Below are 24,313 nucleotides of genomic sequence, written 5' to 3' on the forward strand. Positions count from 1 at the left end.
TAAATTGAATGGGCAAGTACAGGCTCTTGGGATGAGGTGAGACCAGACAATATCACTGGACATTAATGTGCTAGAAGGAAATTAGTGTGGTGTGTTGACGTCCTCTACCCATGTTGGTGCCCTAGATAGGCATTGGTGTCCTCTAGATGGGTGAACTTGCACTGATGTCCCTGAGATGCGTGTCTGTCCAAAACCAGTGAGCTTCTCAGATGAGTTATTTGAATCCCTAGACACACTAAACCCACTGGTGAAGTTAGAATGACCATAGGATTCTTGAGTTGAGAGAATTGGGAAAAAAAAGTGAGAAAATGGGTTGTCTTGAGACACCGGGTCACCAGATGACTCCTACAAGAAAAGGTGTAGTTTAGGAGGACTCATTTTATTTCCACTCAACTCAATTCACCCACAACCAACACAAAGAGACACTTAGGTATCCAACACAACTAAAATCCATAATTTCACTCCAAGTAACACACACTGAGTGGTTCTTGTTAAGCAGGGATTGGCTCCCAAGAGCTCAATCCAACAAGGGCTTGGTCAACATCACATGAACACAATATAAGACAACCAATTCAATCTCCAATACAATGAGAAACACCTCCAAATTCATTTTAAGAACCAAACCAAGTATTCCTATGATAACATCATAATAACTCGTGTATACAGTGAAAAATGATGATGACAAACTATTGCAAAACTACAAAGATCTAACCACAACAAACCCTAGTCCTACAATAAAACATTCACCATGCACCAATGAAGATACCTTAGAACTTGCAAATCAACAAATTAAACAATAATACCATTCACATGGCAAGTAGGATTTTAATCTCCACTGTCTCCCATCTCCATTGATCTTGTTGGATACATTTGCTCTCAGATTTTGTATGTGCACAAGAGCTCAACAAAGAACAAATTGTGGTTGTGAAGTTGCTTGATTACAAGAAGGCTAGATTGCATAAAGTACTGATTAGGGTTGATAATAATGAAAGAATCCTCTTATATAGAAGACACTTTAGAAAATGGAGGAATAAGATTAATAGGCAAAAGAAATAAATGGTCGGCTAGGATTAAAGGGTAGGTAGAAGAAATAATAAAATAATGAAGGTGGTAGGTAGAGGAAAATTAAGAGATAAATGACAAGTGTCATGAAGAGAAAAAGCTAATGAATTAATTAAATAAATAAATATTTATTTAATTAATAGAAGAAGTGGGACCAATTAAATAAATAAAATATTTATTTAATTTAGGGAAAGATATTTTAAATAAATAAATAAAATTATATAAATGAGGAAAGGCTTAGAAGAGGCTAAATGAATTAATTAAATAAATAAGAATTTATTTAATTAATAGAATACTTAGGATAAAATAGTTAAATAAATAATTTTTTTTATTTAATTAAACTAGGACAATCTTAGGTGTCTACATTTTTGCCCTCTTTGAGACAATGTAGCTTTTCGCGTTGGCTCAAAGAAGATAAACCGATACAAAGTTTCCCCAAGACAGGAATGATATGCCCCCTCAAGAGATTGGATGAACTTTGCTGAAAAAAATCACAAACAATCTCTCGATAAGAAATAAAGGCTAGAAAGGACTGATAAGATAGGGTGACAAGGTCATACAGGAAAAAGACTGATTTTGGAAGAAAGACACTGACATAGCAGACTAGGGTTGAGCAACCTGTATATGCAAGCTCAAAGGAAAACATCCTCATTGGCACACATGTAAAATGATTTAACGCTTTCATTTCTTTCAACATTTTTGTTAATTTCTATAACACATACATTGATTGTTGTAGCGCTTTCATTCCTTTCAGCACAAATGTTAGGTGTATTAGCACTTTTGCTTATAACTATAGCACTTTTGTCACAAGCCGGTTTTGACAGTTTGGTCAATGATTAAAAATCATGATGAATGATTTGCTGGTTTGATATTTGCTCAAAGAGACATATCTAGTCTATGATGAAGAGCTGATAGGTTAGGAAACTATTTACCATTGATAGTTTGATTGATTGATAAATAACTGACTTAAATACCAATGTGTGTTGTTCTAGGAGGATTTGGATGTCCTCCAGTGTTGGGAGAGATTCCCATCCATGAGACTTTTGATATGCAATTTAGATGCTACATCGATTAGGCACATAGATGCTTGTGGATTGAGACATGTCTTGTATAAGCCTGTGATCAGGACAAACTGGGGTTACTAACAACACTTGCAGAGAGGTGGCATAGCGACCACAACTCTTTTCACCTTCTCACTGGAGAGATCAATATGAATTTAGAGGATGTGTAAAGGAATATTTATATCCCTATTATTGGTGAGCTTGTCTAGTATGATCATTGTGAGATGGGTGGGACAACAACTTTGAGGATAGTTTTTGGTGATGAGAGTATTGATGGTTCCAAGGTTAGATAGGAGGACATGTTGATGTACTATGAGCCTCTACCTTCTATATTGGATGGTTTGATTGGAGGATTTATCTATCTTGATAGGAGATCCCATGGTCTTTTAGTTAGTTGGGGTCGTATTCTACTACAAATTATGCAACACAGGACATGATATGCTTGGGGAGTTTGTATGCTAGCACATTTATACCATGATCTACATCAGGTGGTCTATGATGGTGATCCAAGCTTGGCTTCAGTTGTTACACTATTAGATATATGGTGCTGGGAGCATATAGCTATCACATGACCTATCCATGATTGGGTCAGAGGAGATGGACAACCTTTCATTTACTTCTATCAAGGTGTTGTTACCCAGCCCAAGCTAGGTAAGCTTGAGTACTGGGCATATAGGTTGGATAATATGGACATCGTTGTGTGGCAACCATATGTCACTTGTGAGCCATGGATGGATGATGCTAGAGTACTTCCAGTTATCTATCACAACTGATACCTCATTGGTAGGACCTCTTATATCATTGAGCAATAGTTGATCGGCTATATTTACAGGTAGTTTGGGAGGATTCAGGGTATGCCATAGGGAGTTGGCTTGTATATTTAGATATAGAAGGATATATCAGAGTGGGGACCATTGCTGTCTTTTGATGTTGCTTATGTAGAGTTAATTGCTATGCCTCATATTGCATATGATATACAACCACACATATTGGATTCCAGTATGACAGAGGAGTATGCTCGGTACTTCATAGAGCATCCATTCCCTATATTTACTGATCTTGCAGAGGCACCACCCAGTTCAAGTGATTTAGATGATGATGAGGATGGAGATAGATGATCAAGGAGGAGGAGATGTTGGGGTGGTCATGGCGGAGATGGAGAGGGAGGAGATGATGGGAGAGGAGGTCCTAGGGGAGGAAGAGCTCAAGTACAGGGTAGACCTTTTGGAGCTGGAGTTAGAGGACTTCCTATGGCTCAGGGTAGAGGTGGGAGAGATGGGGGACGAGATGGAGGTGATATCATGGGCTGAGGGAGAGGTAGAGATTCAAATTCTATGGAGGGCCAAGGGAGAGGTGATGATGCTAGTCGAGGCATAGGTAGAGATACAGGCCGAGGGTCAGAGGGTAGAGGGGGTCCACTACATATTGTGAAAGATATTGTAGGTGTGGGTGGTTGTGGGGGATATGAGTCAGAGGATTATGTAACTTTGATTAGGCAAAGGATTGTTATATCATAGCCCATACATCAGCAATAGGTTTAGGGGGGAGAGGCACAAAAACCACAGTATGATAGAGATACTTTGAGAGCTCAGGTTGGTTAGCTATAAGTATAGGTTGATAAACTATAGATTCAAATGTAGGCCTTGATGCTCAAGAGAGGCACTGCCATTGAGAGGTACAGATGGGTAGAGGGCATGTTAGAGGCCGTCAAGTAGGTTGGCACACAGGGAGTACATGGGGATACTATTAGAGAGATGGTTCATGCTGAGAAGGAGATAGCTCACTGGCGTGGTTTATATGAAAGCGTGGTTCATCCTAGTTAAAGAGTAGGCAATTATGTATTGACCTCTCAATGGCCATCTAGACGAGCTCAAATAGAGAGTGGTAGTGTCATGGGGCTACCTCACAAAGATTCAGATCTAGGGGCAGGGCCATCTGGTGGAGCAGGCATAAGGGCTCAAAGGTGTAGTGACTCAGGTGTTAGTGCCACTTGATGTATTAGAGACTTGATTTTATATTTTGTTATATCATTTGGGACTTGTACACTTTTAGATTCAGATATCATTGTATACTTGGACATTTTATGATTCATGATATGCAAAATAACTTTCATGGACTCTATATGTGGTTTTTATTTGACTTACATGCTTACTATGATGATGATCAACGTGCTTTTACTTCTTATGATATATGATTATGATGTTCATGATATTTATTATATTCCATATGATGATGATTCCTATATGCAAAATTATGAGGTTATATTTGTCATGATGTTATATGCAGTGATTTAGAAATGTTGCCAATCATGCACACTTATGGTGGATATATGTTGTTTTTCATGCTTTATTGATGAAATGCTTATAATGGTAATGATACATATGTGATTTGATTTCCTATATGATGATGTGATGATAGTATTATGAAATGCAGATATGTTATATGATTTTATGATGTTGTATTTATGAAATGCTTATAATGATGTGATAAATGAATGAACCTAAAAGACTCAAATGATAAATGTAACGAATTCTAAATTGATAGAATGCACCCTAAAAACACTAAAATGAATGCAAATGTTTGTTTCTTTTTTTTTAATATGTCCAAGTATACTCAATCATATCTCTTAACAACCGTTGATCTTTATGAAAGACTAAATAAAATTAAATGGAACACCTATATGAATAATGTAAAACCTTCCTAAATGAATTTGTCATCTTTTCAACACATTGTAGCAATGCTTTATTTCATCATTGAGCTTTTAAAATGTTGTAAGATAATAAAAGAACCTAGGTATAATTACACTAGGATGACCTGAGCATTTCTTACATGGACTTTGATTTAGGAAGTTAATACAAACATCTAGGTACAATGAGACCAAGATGACCTAAGTATTGCTTGCCGAAATAGACAAAGATTATCCTCTTTCATGCATAACTTGGAATGTCCTCGATGATATTTTGCCAATAATGTCCTTAGATGAGTATATACATTACTAAAGAATAAACCACAAGCAACAAACAAAGAAAAAATAATTGATGCAGAGAGCCTTGGAGCTTGGTTCTATACACCTTCTTGAGTGACTTGTCCTACTCAACCCTTCAACTAATCAAGTCCATCCAATGGAACTTAGTAGGGATTATGCTAATGAGACCCCCAAGGTCTAAACCTTTTTGGCTTGCCTCCTAGGTATAGGGAATGGTTTTTGGACAATCAAATCCACCTCTTTAGGTTGCCACCTCAATCACACACACCACTCTAGGGCTCCAACCACTCCTGCAAGGATCTCAACACACAAAAACTACCAATGGGCTCCTGATGCATCTACCAGGTGTCTTTAAAGTATTTTGAGGATTTAGGATCACCAATCCCATCACTTTGGCTTCCTAACCTTTCTAGGTCTCTATTGGGCTCAAAATAGGCCTAATTGCATTAGCCCTCCCTTAGCGGTGTTAGGGTCTTAGTTTGTCAAATTCCCAAACAAGGCTAGAAATATATCATGGATTTGAGTACTATTTTGGAAGTTATAGACAATACTAAAAAAGTGCATGTTCATTATCTATACAAGTGGGGTTTCCAACGCTGCACTATTTTGGAGGGTTTAGGCCTCACTGGGTGACTTAGCAAGATGAGTCTGAAACTCTTCACCAATCAAAACTCATGCTCAAAAAAATGTAGGATTATTCAAGGGAAATCAAAGGGATTTCCATTCATGTGTCACTTGGTCCTACACCAATCCCCATGTACTCATAAATCACACTTTTCTTACTGTCCTAACTCACCTACTCCCAACGGCGAGCCTAGGGCTTCATTGTTTCTCCTCCTCAAGGATCTGCAAGACCACAAATCCTATAATAAAGCTATGTATAGACCCTATCCCAACATTCTTAATTATTTCAATAGGTTCCATCAAATAATGCTTAGGTTAGGGCCATTTTCTTGCTCTTAAACCCTACTTGCAAGGGTTTTGCACCTAGTTGCAAAGAATGGAAGAAATATCAGCAACCTAGGACAATCGAACCTTAAAATTAAAATTAATGAAGAAAAATACAATGGAAACTCATGAACTACAATGAGTTTACACCATCTAGTCCGTACTAGACCGTACAAGCAATGAAAACAAGTGAAAAATTGTCAAAAACTGGTGAAAACAAGTTTGCTTCACAATCCAAAAACTTGCTCTTGCATTTCCAATCCTCCAATACTTACAATGAAGTGAATTTTTTCTTTTATGCTCTTGTTTTAGTTGTTTTAACCAACTTTTCAATGCCTTCAACCAAAAATGCAACTTTTGCAAGAAATTGCAAAATGTTGCTCAACAACTTTTTACATCTTTTGACTCAAGGATGCAACTTTATTTTCTAATGAATTTTAAGACTATGAAGGTCCTCAAAAACCCTAGAAGACCCAAACACAACACAATTTACCCCTAATACATGAATACATTCATCTGGATTACTTCACCTGTGAACTACCTAAGCATCTCACTTCTTAGACTGTCAGCATCCTGAACACAACTGACTCAAACCAAAACTTGGACAAATCAAACATGGCTCTACTGAGTCCTAAATGGTTGGTCCATTATTACATCACAAAGATAACTCACAAACTTGAAAGGAAACAAAAATTTTATACTTGAAGTGTTAGGTGCCCTGCACCATACTCCCCTGGGACAAAGAACTCAAGTCCCTTGAGTTAAAAGGTCAGAAATCTCCACTCCATGCTGAAGTATATCTGCCTTTGACATCCACATGGCATATGAATCAAGTTACCCTTCCCACTGGACAAGATAGTGCTTATAAATTCCTTTCCTTTTCTTCTTTACTATCTTGGTATCTAAGATACTCTCCAACTTAATTGGTTGACTAGGTGGCAAATCCTTTATCTAATCTTCATGAACCGGTGATGGCATGTCCATCTATTTTGTTCGTGGCTCTCCCTTGTATGGATAGAGATCACATACATTGAAAATAGGAGATATCCCCAAGGTAGGAGGAAGTTCAACTTCATATGCATTCTGCCCATACTTGTGTACCACCTTGAGAGGTCCAATTTTCTTCATCATGAGCTTGATAGGCTTCCCTTTTGGAAGTCTCTCCTTCCTAAGGTATGCTAACACTAAGTCTCCCACTTGAAATTGTACATTTATCCTTGTTTTATCAGCTTGAACCTTATACTACTCAAATTTTTGTTGTAAGGACTGTCTTACCTTATCATGCACTTCTTTAATACCTTCTACAAAGTTCTCCCCTTGTGCACTCTTAGGTGCCATTAAACTGAGATCTCTGAGCTCTAATATGCCCCTAGGATGGAATCCATACACTATCTTAAAAGTAATTTTATCTATGCTACAATTTACTGAGTCATTATATGCATATTCTGCCTGTCCAAGTACTAGATCCCAAGTATGCCCATGTTGTTTTGTAAGACATCTTAGCAAGTTACCCAATGACCGATTGACTACCTCTATCTGACCATCTGATTGAGGATGATAGGAAAATGAAAAAGATAACTTGGTGCCCAACTTCCTCCAAAGTGTCCTCCAAAAGTGGCTCAAAAACTTCACATCTCTATCACTAACAATGCTGATTAGAAGACCATGAATCTTGACTATCTCCTTGAAGAAGAGGCCTGCTATATAGGTGACATCATTGGTTCTCTTGCAAGGTATGTGTAGACGTCTAAAAATGGTCAACGCTTGCGGAATCATACTTTAACATTTGCGCATTGCCTTATTTTAGGGTTTTGCGTCGCATTAACATTTCTCCTATGTCGCGCACTTGGTCTTTATCATTTGCGAGCATTGAGTCCTTCTTTTGCATTCTTCATTCATCTCGCTTTAAAATTTGGTCTTGTCAATAACAATCTTCAGTCATGATTTTGGTCGATCCTTATCAACTTGTCAATCTTGTAATTTTGTGATCAATTTGTCATCAATCGTCGTCCTTCTCAATCATGTCAATTTGGATCAATTAGTCATTGTTCCTCATCAATTGGTGCATTTATCAATCAAATCACTTATCAGCATTGGTCCTTTGTCAGTCAGAATCATGATCAAATCGAATCGATATCAATTATCTTTTGTCAAGACCTAATTCTCATTCTTGCATTTCTAATTCATCTTCTAGGGTTTCATGATTTATTCATTTAACCTTGTTTGTCCTTTCTCCCTCTAGGTTAAATAGTTTATTTATCCTAAGTCTTCTTGTCACAATTAAATGTTTATTTAATTGGCTAACTAATTCCTCCCTTCTTTGTGAATTAATTAATAAATGAAAAATTGTTAATTAATTCACTTAATTCCTAATTTCCTCATTTTCTAATCTCCTAATTTCTAATCCATCTAATTTTCTAATTTTCTATTTTCTCCTAATTTCATGGGAATGACATAGCAAATTTGTCATAATTTGTCATAATTGTCAATCAATCAATTTTGCATAGCAATTTGTCATAATGATCAATCAATCAATCTTGCATAGAAAGTGTCAATTTGTCATAATTTGTCATATTTGTCATTCTTGATTTGAAATTTCCATTTGAATCAAATTCATGCTAATCTTGTCTTTTCTCCAATTTGTCTATAAATTGGATGAATTTCTTCAATCAAAGTCCCTGGTCGAATCAATCACGCTTCTAGTATTCTTGCGCTACCATCTTGTCTACTTGCTTTCACATCATGCTTATGCACTAGTAGGTGAGATCCACAAACAAAGCTATTTGAAGGAGAAAGAAGGACAATGGAGCCACATGAAGGAGACATTCAAGTTTGCAATGGTTTGCGTTTGAATTGATGTCTTGTTTTCATGTCTTTATTGAGTGTTTTTTTAGGATTGGTCATTGCAATTGAGTTTTTGTGATTGAACTAGGCTAGTGTTTACATTGCTTTGATGATTTCCAGATTTCCTAGCTACATTAATTGGTGAACCTGACGTGAACTAACCCCCTAATCAGGCTTTTGAGTGCTTTTGAGTTGATTTTCAGGTGAAAAACCCAAGAAATAGGGTAATGCAGGGCTTTCTGAGAACTTCTGCGCCTGTGTAGGAGCAATCTGCGCCTGTGTCAAGCATTCTGCACCTGTGTCAAGGACTTCTGCACCTGTGTCAAAGGGATCTGTGCTTATGTTACTACATTTTGCACCTGTGTTACTGCATTCTGCGCCTATGTGAGACATTCTGCGCCTGTGTAGGGCCAGAAATAGAGGTAAAAAGAAGTGTTTTTACTTGCAAATTGCTTTGTTTTGCATTTTGTTTCTGCATTTTGGTTTTTCTTTGGTACCGATCCTTTGTGCAGCACCTTGGCATTACATATGGCAAAGACAAAAATGAAACTACTAGCGAATTTTATGCAGGTTCGCTAGTCAAAGATCAAACAAATCAAACTTCTGACTTGGTGGTTTTGCAGGTTGCCTTGTACTCCAACTAAACTTTGTGTTTGTAATTCATAATTAGGCACCTAGTATGATTGCTAAGTAGGATGGAATGAACGTGTGCTTGCTTTGATTATTGAGTTTGACATTGGAGTAGGAGAGTATTCTCTCATCCTTCTTAGGGTGATCAAAAATCCAGATCTTCGATACCATTCTCATGGCTCAGATTGTTTGTTACCTTTAGAGGGCCTGCCTTCCCGACCATTTTCTTTCTTTTGCAAGCAAGTGATAATCATGAGAAGGGAATGACCCAAAGTGAGTAAAACTAGAATACCTTGGCATTCTAACTCACTATAAATAAATACCTGATGGGTGAAAGCTTTGAAGGAAGGGTTACGTGGGAATTGTAGTTACTTGGGAAGTGATGACCCTTGGACTCTTTCTCATATCAACATCTAAGTAGGGCCTCAAGGTCTAAATTGTGCTTGCATGACTACATTTGTTTGGTATCTTGATGGGCTTAATGTCTCAATCACACTTGCGTGACACCAAGGAGTAATGCTTAACAGAAATCCTTACTAAACACCTTGTATTTAGAGGCCAAAAATCCTTCTAGTTGCTTGAGAAGGACAAGTTCAGATACTCGGAAGAGATACTAAGTTCGCCATGGGGAGATTTCCATGGGGACTGATGCTTGGCTGCCCTGAGAAGTGAGTGCCGTGGAGGGGAGCCTGTGGGGTCAAGCATCTATGTATTCTCCTTGAATCTCATAACGAGTCTACCTCTCAAGTACCTACTGTCCTTGCCTACCATAAGAAATGTGTGAATGAGCATGATTGTCTTGAGTCTAAGTTGAAATATCTTGTCTTTTTTGTTTGTCAAAAGTTGAGTTGTGTCTCATTTCAAAAACAAGACAAATTGATTCAAAACAAGGTTAAACACAAGAGTATTTCATTCAACAAAGTTCAATACACCTTCAAACATGGTTGTCAAACATTTTTCAAAATCTTGTCTCAACATTCATGTCACTTAGATTTAGGTTCATCCTAGGTTTGCATTTGGCAAATTCATTTTCAATTACCAAGGTTAAGTTTCACCTAGGTCATACTCCTTTGCATATCAATAAGGGTCATCCATTTGCATGTGTCCTCTTGCATTAGAGCAATACCATTTCATAATTCAACCTTAGGTTTTGCCTTAGGTTGACATTGTCATACATTTGCATTTGCATACCCTAGGTCTCTTCATTAAGTTTAGGTCATTATCATATCATACTAGGGTCATTTGCATAGTAATTGTCCCTTTGCATATAGTGTCAAAACTAGGTTTTGTCATACTTGAGTAATTGCAAATCTTTGATAAACCCTAAGTCATTGTTAAGAAGTCTAGACCTTATCAAACTTTTGTCTTTTTTCATCAATGTCATTTGGTCAAACCTAGCTTAGTATCCAAGCATATAGGGGAGACATTGTCATTTTGTCCTTTGAGGTCTAGACATCATTTCAATTTCCTAAGGGTCTCATTTTCAGAATTGCATTCATAAGTTTGTCTAAATCTTGAAAAACAACAAAAAAATAGGTTGCATTCTTGCCATAGATTACATTTTCATTTATTTAGGTTGCATTTAGTTGCATATCATATATCATCCTTTTAAAATCAAAAATCCCAAAAACATTGTATAGTGACATGTCTATTGAAACAAGGTTTCAAGCACCAATGATGCAACAAAGTTTGATGTATCAACTGATAATGCAATCGAATTTTAAACCAAGGCAATCACAATTATATCCAACCCAACAACAAGGCAATATCGATCAAACTTTTTATGATGAAACAAGTCTCCAAATACCAAAACTAGAGGAGAAACTAGCTCAAGAAAATGAGATTTTCGAACAAAGAGTGAAAAACATTGAGAAGAATAGATCACAAATGTCCAAAATGTTTCAAAAATTTCCAGGTCGAAATCCAAAGATTGAGCCAATTGATGTAAGATCTCTTCTTGAACGATCAAACATACCAGCTCTCCTCTCCCAAATAGAGATGATGAAACAATTTCAAGAAAAGAGACAACATCAATTTCAACATTATGTGTCTCCACAACAAGAACAAGAAGGTGTTTACTATCAATCAGATTTTCAACCAATACAACCAATGGTTCAACCAATTGTTCAACATATACAACCAACACAACCAATGGTCTAATTTTAACAATATGTCCAACCAACTATACAATGTCCACAAATAGTTCAACCAATGGTGGAATATCAACAAGTTCAATCAACATATCAATGTCAACAACCACAACCAAACATTCAAAAACAAAGGTTGTAGCACACACCAACCCAAGTTTCAAACATGTCAGAACAATTGAACCAAGTCCAATATCAAAACATGACATCAGATCAGAATCAACTCCTTGCCAAACAAGTTCAAATTCCAGATACAACTATGTCAAAACCTCAAAAGAAAGGTGGCTTTATTGCAATGATCTTAAGGAAACTACCAAGTGAGTTCTTTGAGGAAGATCAAGATAATACAATTATGTCTAGCAATGCCTCATCCCCCCACAAACAAATTGACTCTCCAGTGGCATCTATCCCTACACCTTTAGAAGTTTCACAAGAACCTTCCATATTGTCCTCATCAAACAATACACCCAAGGATGCAATTATCCAAGAGCTATCCATAATTGATTTCCAAGATAATCCAATTCATGATGCACATCCTTGTCATGTTTCAAAAATACAAGACCCAATGCCACCATGCACTTTATTGCCATTACCTATTTTAGAGGACCCCATTCGAAGTCCCTCTTCCTCATGTTCAAGCATTGATTCCTTGCCAGAATCCATCACAAATGTTCAAAGTGCATTTCCTTCATGCCAAAACATTGATTCCTTTTCAGAATCCCCCATGCATATCCAAAGTTCAACCTCATGTCAAGAGGATAACTTAGAGCATGAAGAAACGTGTCTTAAAAAAGATATAGATGAAGATCCTGAAACCTTATCATCCCATCCAATTGTTGACCAGGACCCCATGTTCCCAAACACTCACAATGATTCCCCTATTCTTGTCCATCCTATCCAAAGTCCTATTGACACTCCATTCCCCAAGCAAGATCAAGATATCCCAATCCATCCAATCCCAAATGATCCCCTTCCATTTCATGAAAAAAATGTCCTTTCAATCCCATTGACATTCCACTTCTTAAGAAAGATCAAGATATCCCTTCCATCCTTTCCGATGATCCCATTAAAAGTCCAGAGCAAAGCAACTTTAAAGAGGATTCCAATGATCTTCCTCCTTGTCAAGATCAAATTATTCCTTTAAATCCTCCACAAGATCCTTTTGTTCCTCCATCTCCTTGTCTTAATGCTCCATATACACTCCAAGATTGCATTTCTTTTGATGATCCCATTATTTCTCCCATTCCATCTCTTGAAGAGCCTGTCATTGAACCATATCCACTACACAATCCTAGTCCCCCTCATGATCCTAATCCCCTTCATGATTCTAACATGTCAGTGCAAGATGTTCATGAACCCTTGACATGCATAATGGGTTCTTCCACTTTGGTGCAATCCGATCCACTTCAAGATCTCATTATTTCTCTCATATCATATCCACCTCATAATGGACTCGCGTCTTCTTCCCAAAGAAAAGAGTATCCTACATGTCAAAATATTCATAAAGGAAAAGGGGTAGACCTTCATGAGAAAGAACCCCTCCATATCAAAGAAGATCTTAAGGGTCATGTCTACACAACTCACTCTCAAGACGTTGGTATCCCTCCATCAAAATCAAAACATACACCTTCCCCATCATACTTTCCATCCATCTTAGGTCCTTATATCCCTTCATCCTCTATGCAAGGTCAGCAAAGGTACACATCTTTGAGTAAATTTCATCCATCCAAAATAACTCCATTTCATTCATATCCATCCATGCATTCCTTTCCCCCTCCAAGCAATTTGGATGCCAAGCGTAAAAGTCATAAGTCTAGCAATCCACATGTATTCAAGGATCAACATATCCAATATAATCAACATGTCAAAACAAAGAACAATATGATCTATAAAGAAAAATAAATATCCAAAAGGCCACAAAGGCCCATTGCTCAAAAACAAAAGTTAAAATCTATATGGGTTCCTAAATCCCTTGTGCAAGCAATGCACTCCAAGGAACCACAAAAGCAAGCAAAATCCAAAACAATGTGGGTTCCTAAGTGGCTCCTTGAAGCACAAAAGCCTAAAGAAACATCCAACTTGGCATCCAAAATTGATATTCCTCCATCCAAACCTCTCAAATTTGTTCCTCCATCACCTTCTTCATCCATTTTAGGCCCTTATGTCCCAAAATCCCAATCTATTCCTCTATCCAAATCTCACAATCTGAGATCCATTTTTCCTCCATCAATCCACCACCCATCAAGGTGTGTGCCAATGTTGATCTTGCCTTCATTTCCATCCACTAAATCCCCATTCTTCCGATACCCTATCCATTATCCAATGCATATTTTCCATCCTTCGATCCCTTTGATCCCATCCTTTGCATAAATCCTTGCCTTAATTTCATCTCTTTTTCCATGTCCTTATCCTACCAACGTCTTTGAGCATACTTTTAAAGGTCATGGTCCATTTTTTCAAGGCTACTATCCAAACAAAAATATGTTTGAGTCCTCCTTCCATCCCCTATCATGTGTCCATCTTCTATTGAAAAAGTCAAAATACAAAAAAAAAAAAAAGTGAGAAAAAAAAAAGTAAAGCAAAAATAATTCATCCACTGGTGAAAACCTGGCAAATAGGCGCCTTGTGCAAGTACCATGATGAAAACCTAGCAAACAGGCATCATGCATAATTTATGAACTTCCTGCATACCACACTTGGGGGCAGGTTTTATCCTATCATACCATGTCATTACCCTTCATATCCTAGTGTCCCTCATGTCTAGTTTCTCTTTCCACCTTTGATCTTGACAAGGCTAAGGATCTTCATGAGCATCATGCTTGCAGATTTTAGTCCATCATAGGTTTTGGTCATTTATCCATTTGCTTATTACAACCTTTCATCCATATTCCCTGGCTTCTTGCAACTTTCTGCCACTATCCCGTATCCTATCCCGACCTTCAGTCCATGTCCCTTATCCATTCTTGGTCTTGCTTATCCTATCCATCTCTTATCACTATCCATACACTTTTTTTCATTCCTTGATCTTGATCTGACATAAGGACACAAAATTTAAACATGGTTTCAAAAACCTCTTGACATGTCCCTCATGCCATGTTCCTGCTTTACATTGTCATATCCAGTCTCTTGTCCCATCACGCAATAGCCCTTGAAAATTGCATCCGTATTGTCTCCATGATAAAAGGCCTTTGTCTTCCCTCTATCCACCAACATTTCAGAAAGCCTATTTATTCACTTGTCATATTCCTTGCCTTGCTAGACACTGGGGGAAAAATCATAAAAATTGAAAAATGTCCTAAAAAAATCCAAAAAAAATTTGAAGAATGTCCTAAAATAATCCAAAAAAATCAAATAACGTCCTGAAATAATAAAAAAAATTCAAATAAAGTCCTGAAATAATCCAAAAAAAATAAAATCAAATAATGTCCTAAAAAAATGAACAAAAACATTATAAAACTCGCCAAACAAAACAATAAATGATCCCCTTTGTGCGTAGATAGACCACTGAGCATCCCTCCAATGACACACAATCACACACTATGCTTTACTGAAATCACACATTAATAGATATACTTTTTCAATCAAACCAAACATTCAAACTGATCACAATTGTCATATCAATCGAATGTCAACATCAATATCATTTGTCCTTGTCACATTATCATGGGTCTTATACAGGGTGTGGTATACTTGAAACTAGACTATGTCCTATCTTAGATGGGGTACTGCATTCCCTAAAACCAGACAACATGATCATCCTATCAACACTTTCAACTTTTGACAATGAAGATCAAGATGTTTGTTTGACTTGTTGATATTAGCGAGTCTTATCATTTATTGATTTATCTTCGATCATGTTCCTATGTTGCTCGATGATGTCATTGAGTGATTTAGAGTGACCGGAATGGTTCATGGTCCCTTTCTTTTTTGTTGTGATTGTTGTTTGTGGAATGTTTGTTACAAACCGGGGCAACTATATCATTGGGTGTCTGTGATAAGTACGTTCACTCTATGAACGCCGCACATACCTCGACCCTTGATGTATGCACCCTAAGATGCTTCACTCATTCCTTGTGTACAATGTGTCTGTCTTTTTGCAAAAGGGGTTGTGTTTAAGCTCTGGCCTTCAATGCCATGATGCTCTACATCTACTTTGCTACATTAAATAAAGGTTCTCACCTACTTCTATGCATTTGTGAAAGCAAGTTTTTCTTCATCTCTAACTGTCCTTTGTCTAATTTCTTCTTACTAACATTTCTTCCGTCAGTCTTGGCAGTCCGTTCGATCCTATCATTTTCTATCATTCTTATCGATCACTTGGCCTCTTTTCTGGATGTTTCCAGCCGATTCCTCGAGGGGGCATGCATATGTCATTGTCAACGTCTGGGGTATTTTCATTATTGTTCTTTGAAACAACACTTAGAATCGCATTGTCTCAAAGAGGGGCAAAATGTAGACGTCTAAAAATGGTCAACGCTTGGGGAGTCATACTTTAACATTTGCGCATTGCCTTATTTTAGGGTTTTACGTCGCATTAACATTTCTCCTATGTCGTGCACTTGGTCTTTATCACTTGTGAGCATCGAGTCCTTCTTCTACATTCTTCATTTGTCTCGCTTTCGAATTTGGTCTTGTCAATAACAATATTCAGTCATGATTTTGGTCGATCCTTATCAACTTGTCAATCTTGTAATTTTGTAATCGATTTGTCATCGATCGTCGTCCTTCTCAATCATGTCAATTTGGATCAATTAGTCATTGTTCCTCGTCAATTGGCACATTTATCAATCAAATCACTTATCAGCATTGGTCCTTTGTCAGTCAGAATCATGATCAAATTGAATCGATATCAATTATCTTTTGTCAAGACCTAATTGTCATTCTTGCATTTCTAATTCATCTTCTAGGGTTTCATGATTTATTCATTTAACCTTGTTTGTCCTTTCTCCCTCTAGGTTAAATAGTTTATTTATCCTAAGTCTTCTTGTCACAATTAAATGTTTATTTAATTGGCTAACTAATTCCTCCCTTCTTTGTGAATTAATTAATAAATGAAAAATTGTTAATTAATTCACTTAATTCCTAATTTCCTCATTTTCTAAATTTCTTAATTCCTAATTTCCTCATTTTCTAATTTCCTAATTTCTAATCCATCTAATTTTCTAATTTTCTATTTTCTCCTAATTTCATGGGAATGACATAGCAAATTTGTCATAATTTGTCATAATTGTCAATCAATCAATTTTGCATAGCAATTTGTCATAATGATCAATCAATCAATCTTGCATAGAAAGTGTCAATTTGTCATAATTTGTCATATTTGTCATTCTTGATTTGAAATTTCCATTCGAATCAAATTCATGCTAATCTTGTCTTTTCTCCAATTTGTCTATAAATTGGATGAATTTCTTCAATCAAAGTCCCTAGTCGAATCAATCACGCTTCTAGTATTCTTGCGATACCATCTTGTCTACTTGCTTTCACATCATGGTTATGCACTAGTAGGTGAGATCCACAAACAAAGCTATTTGAAGGAGAAAGAAGGACAATGGAGCCACATGAAGGAGACATTCAAGTTTGCAATGGTTTTCATTTGAATTGATGTCTTGTTTTCATGTCTTTATTGAGTGTTTTTTTAGGATTGGTCATTGCAATTGAGTTTTCGTGATTGAACTAGGCTAGTGTTTACATTGCTTTGATGATTTCTAGATTCCTAGATACAGTATGAAATGTGCCATTTTTCTAAACCTATCTACCACCACATACACACTATCAAGTCCTCTTGGGGTCCTAGGCAATCCTAACAAAAAATCCATGCTCAAACATTGCCAAGGCCTCTGAGGTATGACCAAGGGTTGGTATAGACCTGCATTAATTGATGTTCCTTTTGCTCTTTGGAGGATGGTACATTTCTCTACAAACCTTCTCACTTCTGATTGCAACTTGGGCCAATAATAAATCCTACCAACCTGCTCCAAAGTCTTATTAATGCCAAAATGACCTCCTAGACCTCCTTAATGCTTCTCTTGGATAATATTTTGCCTCATAGAATGTTGAGTTTTGCAAAGAAGATGACCTTTGAACAACAAACCCTCCTGTATCATGTATTCTAAATAAGAGACATGTGAGGTGTTAGAAAAATTAGAACAAATATTATATATCTCTGCAAAATCCTTATCACCTTGTAGAGGTCTTTTAACTCACTCAAACCCACACTTTACAATTGTATCTCCTGCATAGTCATGACTCTGCTACTTAGTGCATCAGCTACCTTATTGGCTGTCCCTTTCTTGTTTTTGATAGTGAATGTATAGGATTGTAAGTACTCAACCCACTTTAGGTTTCTTTGGTTCAACTTCTCTTGCCCATTGAGGAAACTAAGGGCATGGTTGTCAGTGAAGAGTACAAATTCTTTGGGCAGCAAGTAATGATGCCACTTTTTCAATGCTTGAACCATTTCATATGATTCCAAGTCATATGTGGAGTACCTTTTCTTAGATTCATTTAAATTTTTAGAGAAGAAAGCTATAGGATGACCCTCTTGGCTTAAAACTGCCCCTATTGCCCTTTGGCTTGCATCACATTCTATTGTAAACAATTGATTGAAATCAGGCAATCTAAGGGTTGGAAACTCTACTATCTTGGTTTTCAACATTTCAAACCCCTTATTGGCTTTCTCTGTCCACTTAAAGTGACACTTAATCCCTCCTTTAATGGTATTGAGAATAGGAGCACAAACATGGCTAAAGTTTCTCACAAACTTCCCATAAAAAGATGCCATTCCATGAAAGCTTCTAACTTCACTGATGCCCCTAGGGATAGGCCAATTAAGTATTGCTTCTACCTTTCTTAGATCCATCTTTAAATAGACATGGAAAATAACAAAACCAAGGTATACAAGCTCTGTTTTAAAAAACTCACATTTTTCAAGGTTAATCTTGAGTTGAGCCTCCTTTAACTTCTTCAAGACCATCTCCATATTCTTGAGATGTTCCTCCTTGGACCTATTGAAGGTCAAAATGTCATCAAGATACACAATAACAAATCTACCAATAAACTCAACTAAGACTTCATTCATGAGCCTTTGGAAGGTACTAGGTGCATTGGTGAGGCCAAATGGCATCACCAACCACTCATATAGGCCTGTATTGGTTCTAAAGACTATCTTTCATTCATCTCCAGGTCTGATTCTAATCAGATGATAACCAGACTTCAAGTCCACCTTTGTGAAGTAGCTTGCACCTCCTAGATTATTCAATAGGTCCTCAATTCTTGGCATGGGAAACTGGTACCTTATAGTAATCTTATTGATTGCTTTGGAGTCCGTGCACATTTTCCATTTTCCTCCCTTTTCAAGCACTAACATAGTAGGAAAAACACATGGAATCAAACTCTTCTTGATTAACACTTTGTCTAAGAGTTCTTGCACTTGTTTGGTGATCTGTTCACTTTGACTAGGTATCATTTTATAGGCAACTTTGTTTGGCAGATTGGCCCTTGGTATTAAGTCTATTTGAAGATTCACATCTATCATTGGAGGAAAAGAATCAGGCATGTCATCCCCTATTACTTTTGCATATTTTTTGAGTAGACCTTGCACCTCTTGAGGCACTTCACTCATTGGATATGCCTTAGCTTCATCTCTAAGCTTCAATACTATAGCATGGCCTTGATGTCCTTCTTACTTCAACACTTTGAGAAACTCTTTACCTCTCATTAGAATCACACTTGAGCCTATTTGATTTTCTTCCTTTGGATTGGGTAGTGGATCCATTTTGTACTTCTTCCCATTCTTGGTGATAAGATAGCTGTTCTTTTCTCCATCATGAGTAGCTCTCACATCATATTGCCATGGATGGCCCAACAAAAAATGACAAGCATCCATAGGCAATATGTCACATAATAACCTATCCTTATACTCACCAATTTCAAAATCCACCCATTCTTGTTCATCAACTAAGACATGTTGACCTCGGTTGAGCCATGATACCTTGTAAGGAGTGAGATGAGGTAATATTTTCAGTTTGAGTTTGTCCACCATTTCAACTGAGACAATATTCTTTGTGGAACCTAAATTCACAATCACCTTACAAATCTTCCCATGTGAGCTACAAGTGGTCCTAAACAAACTTTTCCTCTATGGTGGCTCTTAAGCATTGTTCTCCTCATCTTCAAGTTTTCTCCATCTGTCATTGGCCCTGCCTTGCTGATTGAAGAAGTTACACTCTGAGTGTCCTCCTCTTGCAACAATTGAGTTCTTCTTTCCCCTATGTATGAGCTTGAGGCTTTTCCTAAGCACTTACTCATTCTATGCCCAACTTGATTGCAATGATAACACCTACTGGTGAAGATTGTGTTTCCTCTTCCTGAGTTTCCAAACTTGCCCCTAAAGTTGCTCCTTCCTTTATAGGATCCTCTAAATGTTCCTCTTTGAGAGTCCTCACTACCTTCTTGGCCTTTCTACTCTTCAATTCTTGGTGATTTTTTCCCTCTACCAAAGCTTTCTCTACCTCTGAAACTCTTACCTCCCCTATGTTTATGATTTTGTTCACTCCTCCTTTTGATCTTCTCTTTTGCTCTTAGGGCCAACTGAAAACACTTATCGATAGTGTCTGGTGTGAGGATACTTATCTCATCTTGTATATTATGTCTAAGGCCATTCATGTACCTAACCAACTTCTCCACTTCATTCTCATGCTTCCTAGCCCTCAAACCGAGTTTGTGGAATTCCTCAGTGTATGCATTGACATCTAACTCCCTTTGTTTCAGATTTTGCAGTCTCTTATGGATTTGAACTTCATAATCCCCTAGAAGGAATTGTGCCTTAAGTCTATTCTTCATACGCTCCCACGAAGTTATCTTCTTCTTGCCTTCTTGTATCCTTTCTTCTTGCATCATATTTCACCAAACTAATGCTGATCCTCTCAATATTGATTTGGCCACATTTACTCTTTTCTCTTCTGCTACCTCTTTGTAATCAAAGTGATTATTGAGAGCCTCTATCCAATCTAGCAACTCTTCTCCATTGAGATTTCCTCCATAGGTGGGTAATCCATCCAAGTTGTCTTTGGAAATGGATTTGAATGCATCCAAGAATGGATTTTGGTCTTAAGGCATGGCTACTGCTGTTTGTTCCTCTCCATCTTCCACTTCTTCATCAGTCTCATCACCCCATTCTGTCTTAACCTTCCCCTTCTTCTTCTTAACCTCTCTGGTTCCTCCACTTCCTTCCACATCCTTCAATCCTTCTATCATCTTTGCCACCAACTGCCAGATGGCTTATGGAGTCATTACCTTTGGAGACATTGAAATTTCTTCTGATTCTTCACAATCTAGCATACACCAAATCTTTCAAATAATGGCTCTGATACCATTTTGATGTAGAGAGTCTTGGAGCTTGGTTATATACACCTTCTTGAGTGACTTGTCCTACTCAAACCTTCAACTATTCAAGTCCATCCAATGACACTTAGTAGGGGTTATTCTAGTGAGACCTCCAAGGTCTGAACCTCTTTGGCTTGCCTCCTAGGTATTGCCAATGGTTTTTGGACAATCAACTCCACCTCTTGAGGTTGCCACCTCAATCACACACACACACACCACTCTAGGGCTCCAACCACTCCTGCAAGGATCTCAACACACAACCACTACCAATGGGCTCCCGATAAATCTACCAGGTGTCTTTGAAGTATTTTGAGGCTTTAGGATCACCAATCCCATTGCTTTGGCTTCCTAACCTTTCTAGGTCTCTACTAGGCTCAAAATAGGCCTAATTGCATTAGCCCTCCCTTGGCGGTGTTAGGGTCTTAGTTTGTAAAATTCCCAAACTAGGCTAGAAATAAATCATGGATTCGAGTACCCGGTTGGAACCCTAAAATTTTTGGATTTTAGAATTCCAGATTCATGCTAAAAAACAGATTTCTATGTTCAATCATGTGTAACATTTATAATCAAGTAGGTTCATTCAATTCTAACTTTCAGAAACCAGGTCTGGTGAATCCATCAAGAGGTTAGCTCGAGGTATGTATATGTTTCACAAATTCCAGGATTAAGCTAGGTATACCTTTTCAAACCATCATTCTTTTTCATCTCAACACTATCAGGTCAAATTAATTATTCTTTTGTATTTCATGTATATCTGAGGACCTACGTTTTAAATTTCGGATTCATATGAGATTATTTGATATGTTGTCTAAAGTAAATCTAAATGCAATTTCTTCAAATTTGTAGTATACAATTTCAAAAGTTTTATCAAGTGATCATAGTAAAAGACTAACGAATTGCTTTTTGCGGGAGTATCATGCTGAATGAATTACATCTTGAAGCCTTATGTTTGCATTTTACTTTTTTACATGAAAGTCATTTTATTTTTATCTTATAATTATTTTTCTTGAGTATAATATTAATTGAAAATATTTAATGTTAATATTATATTCGTCCTCCAATTAATATTACAGTTTTTAAATTATTTATGTTGTGAAACTATATGATGCCAACACTATTTTGAGTTTGTGTTGCATGCAAAAGGAGCTAAAAATATTTTGTATCACGAAAAAATAAAAGGGTTTATTATGTATTTCGGGGTTTCAATTTTATTTCAAATCATTTTATCCTACAGAATAAAATGCCAATATCTTTTGAAATCATTTCAATAAATTGATTTAAAAATCTACAAGCATCTTTTGAGGCACGTTTTCAATCAACCAAGGAGTTTTATTTCCAGAGGTAAATTTGTTTAACCTTTTAAAGATGTAAGGTGGGGTCCGATGGGTGAAACCCATTAGGTATCGACATAGGAATTTGAGAGCCCTCCAGATCCCCGATAGGGCAACCATTGTTAACACAAATAATGCAGGCAATGCTGCTGCTGCTCTAATGGCCCATTTAGCTCCCAAGACCAAGGTGCTTAGGGATGGCAGATGGCAGGAGGAAGATGCTTCTATCCTTGTTTCTAGGGATATAATTAGCATTAAGTTGGGAGATATCATTCCTGCTGATGCTAGGCTGCGTGAAGGAGACCCTTTAAAGATTGATTAGTCCACTCTAACATGAGAATCTCTCCCAGTAACTAGGAATTCTGGGGAGGTATACTTTGGCTCTACATGCAAACAAGGAGAGATTGAGGTAGTTGTTGTTGCCACTGGAGTCCACACTTTATTTGGAAATAACAGAGATAGGACTAACAATTTGTTGGTGCTATTGATCAGGGGAATTCCAATGCCCATGGTTTTGTTCGTAACTATGGCCATCGACTCACACAAGCTCTCGCAATGGGGGGATATCACAAAGAGAATGAATGCCATTGAAGAGATGACTGAAATGAATGTCCTTTGAAGTGATAAAATTGGAACATAGACTCTCAACAAGTTGAGCATTGATAAAAGTCTAGTCGAGGCATTTCTCGTTGGAGTGGTCAAAGATTATGTGTTACTTCTGGTTGCTAGAGCTTCAAGAATAGAGAGTCAAGATGCCATTGATGTAGCTATGGTGGGAATGCTAGTAGACCCCAAGGAGGCTCAACCAGGTATCAGGGAAGTCCATTTCCTATCATTTAATCCAGTAGACAAGTGTATAGCATTCACTAATAGTGGTTCTGAAGGAAATTGGCATCGAGCCAATAAAGGATCTCTTGAGTAGATTCGTGATCTCTACAACAGTCGGGAAGCTCTAAGAAGCAAGGTGTATGGCATCATGGACAAGTTTACAGATCACAGGCTGAGAGCCCTTGCTGTGGCTAGACAACAAGTTCTAGAAAAGAGTAATGAGGGTGTAGGAGACCCATGTGATTTTTTCGGAGTAACATCAGGACTTTGGGAGGAATAGAAAAAGGCTATTCCAACCCCCAATGAAGATAAAAGCGTCTGTAGGGATATTGGTGTGAATTATATCGATAAAGTAACAAAAGAAAAATGCATCAGGTCGTCGATAAAACTTAAAAACACTTACCCTGATAATTGAAAGTTACATCGATGAACTCCGAGGAGGTGAAGGTAATGTTATTTTAATTCTGCTAAGGAGGTAAGTATATTGTTTCGATAATTGTTTTTTAATTTGATAATTAAAGGTAAAAATGATTTTATTTCTTCAAAAGATTATCAAACATCATTTTAACTTTTAATTCTTTCTTAAGTAATTATTTCTCAATGTTATTCACTAACATAATTACATTTTGAGAAATTAATTTATTACCCTTAAAGGTTTATTTTATTACTAATATTATTTGATGAAGCATTTGAAATAGTTTTGCCTCAAAAGTTTACCATAATATATGATGTAAATTTATTTCTTTTAGGGCAAACTCTTTACATGGGGAATATGTTTTAAAGTTTTTAAATTTTATCCCCAATGTGAATATTTTGATTTATCAATAAACAAGCCCTGTTTTTTGTGTGCAGGAAGGATACATTTGTTCCTTCCTTGGCATATATTTCATAGGAAGTATTCCTTACCCTAAGTTGGATATAATGTTTTATTTATCATCTCTTAAAACACAATGATTTCATTTCTTGCAAAATTACTTTGGTAAGAATCATATTTATTTTTTAGTTACCTTTTGAATAATTATAAATGAATATATCTTGTCAAAGGGAAATTACATAGATGCTTTGAGGTAGAAGTACCTATTGATATTTCTT

At 37.0% G+C, this 24,313-nt stretch overlaps 1 pseudogene; it reads left to right on the forward strand.

The window, feature by feature from the left end:
- Positions 1–3,227: 3,227 nt before the first annotated feature.
- On the forward strand, positions 3,228–23,501 carry LOC131074001 (plasma membrane ATPase-like; annotated as a pseudogene).
- Positions 23,502–24,313: the final 812 nt, after the last annotated feature.

Source organism: Cryptomeria japonica, chromosome 9, assembly GCF_030272615.1.
Source record: "Cryptomeria japonica chromosome 9, Sugi_1.0, whole genome shotgun sequence".
NCBI classification, from domain to species: domain Eukaryota; kingdom Viridiplantae; phylum Streptophyta; class Pinopsida; order Cupressales; family Cupressaceae; genus Cryptomeria; species Cryptomeria japonica.